The sequence below is a fragment of the Echinops telfairi genome, unplaced genomic scaffold (assembly GCF_000313985.2).
Source record: "Echinops telfairi isolate 266 unplaced genomic scaffold, ASM31398v2 ScPeMD7_7447;HRSCAF=8485, whole genome shotgun sequence".
NCBI classification, from domain to species: Eukaryota; Metazoa; Chordata; class Mammalia; order Afrosoricida; family Tenrecidae; genus Echinops; species Echinops telfairi.
The window spans coordinates 30923-33097 of record NW_022111347.1 but is presented as its reverse complement, the minus strand read 5'-3'; the positions used below and the strand labels follow the sequence as shown (position 1 = coordinate 33097).

Genomic DNA, 2175 nt, shown 5'->3' with positions numbered 1-2175 from the left:
ATAGGCGTAATTGTACGGTGATAATATATAAAGGTTATAGTAACGTTGTATAGGATAGGAGAAATAGAAGCATGAGTAAAATAAAGGAGTCAGATACATTTCCTGGTAGCATGCTCACCTTAGCCCCTCTTGGTTGCCCATGTAGAGGTGGGAGAAGACAGAGCAAGTTTTTACTGTCTTGGGATATTAAGAAATAGTTATATATTATATTTATTTTATTTCCAAATAAAAATCCTGTGGTTTCTTCAGTTAGTAGCCCCAAGATTGCGGTTTTAATAATTTCTGGTGGGCTGTCTTGAACAAGCTGGAATTCCTCTTGGCTGTTTAAATCTATCAAAAAGCTTCATCCAGCAGTGTGACTGTCTGATAAAGCTGGCTGGACTCTGGTGCATTTCTTGCTTGGCTTATTAGGAACAGATTCCCTCATGTTCTCTTGGGTGGAGCTTGGAGCATGCCCCCTTACAGGTTTCCAGACTGGGAAATGCTCACCAATGGGATTCCTTCACTGTTGAATCTTGAGTGACATTGATTCATCCAATGATCTCCCCTCTTGCAATGGGGGCATGGTCCAGGTTCTCTGGAACCCACCTCTTTCCCCGGGGCCTGTCTGCTGTGAATTGCCCTGTTTCTTTGTGAAATCTGCATGCATTATTTTTGAAAATTTACCTCTTCCCCACATATAAAGCACATCCCCTTATGCCTGGTGTAATTTACCAAGGCAGCTACCATAGGTCACTCTTGTATTCATCTGTTCCTACATCCCTGCATATTCTGAAATAATCAGAGTGAGCTCTGTTCCTTGAATGGGTGGATCACAGATTGACATGATGGATTCAAATTTAAAATTCGAATTTAAGAATGAGATGATCAGTAGCCCCCGAGTCAGCCACATTTTTGCGAATCGCATCCTGAAATCTGGAGATAAAGTCTAGATAAGGCTCATCATTTTTTTGATTCACTGCAGTGAATCAAAAAAAATGGGCCATCTGCCTCCTGATAGTGCAATTTTCTCCCAGTCCCTTAGGCAAACCTAGTGTACCTGTGAGAATGCCTGTTCAGTAAACTAGTTGTGACTCAACTGTGATATAATTCTTATTCCCTAGCAACTGATGAATTTCAATATCTATTCCATCTTCAGTATTTCTAAGAGCGTGTGCATGCACTACTTCATTCCACCATATCTGATATTATAAGAATTCTGAAGAAGAGAGACATATTCTTGTCAAAGATCTCCAATCATCAGGGATCCTGTGTTCAGACTGCCAACGACTTTAATCATGCTAATTACAGAAGAGGAGCTTGGCCATAACTAGAGACTACTTGCTTGAAATCTTTTCATAGCTTAAAGGGGAAGGCATTACGATGTCGTTCTTGAACTCTTTGTGGGGGGTTTGAGTCAGGCTGTGTGTTAATGATGTGAAAAGGAAAAGCCATCCATGGGTATGCTCTGTCCTTCCCTATGAACCTTTCTTAGGTTAATAGCTACCATGTCCCAGATCTCCATATCAAAGGTTCCTGACTCTGGAAAAGAAGGTTTAAATTTCTTTACCACTTGAAGAAACTCCTTTATTTTTTTTTATTTGTTACCACTACATTTTGTTTCTTCAAGAGTGATATAGTACTCTGTATCTTTGCTCTTCACCTGACCCATATCTTAGTCATTTTAAAAATACTCAAATTTCCCGATTTACCCTCTGTCTGAAGAGTTCGTACAATTGTTACATGGGGTATAACTCAAAAGAATTCTTTTCCTACAGCCCCATGTTGGGCATCATTTCTCAGAAGAAACCAGCCTCTAAAAACCAAAGGGTCCATCGGCGCAATTGTACAGTGATAATATATGAAGGTTATAGTAAAGTCATAGAAGATAGGAGAGTGAGTAAAATAAAGGAGTCAGACACATTTCCTGGTAGCATGCTCACCTCATCCCCTCTTGGTTGCCCATGTAGAGGTGGGAGAAGAGACAGCGAGTCTTTACAGTCTTTGGATATTTATAGGTATCCATAAAATATGCACATTCAGTAGTTACATACATCATGAGGTGGGCGGTAACCACATAAGGTCCCTGAGTTCACAGGTGAGGAAACTTAATACCTGCTTTGGGGGAAGGTATGAGGGCTATGGTGCCTTGATGGGAGGAGGTAACAAAATAATGTCCATTTCTTTAGGGAGATA

General features: G+C 40.4%; 1 pseudogene; it reads left to right on the top strand.

Moving 5' to 3' along the window:
• The window catches only part of LOC101648451, a 37278-nt pseudogene extending 36085 nt beyond the window's left edge, over positions 1–1193 (top strand).
• The last annotated feature ends 982 nt before the right edge of the window (positions 1194–2175 follow it).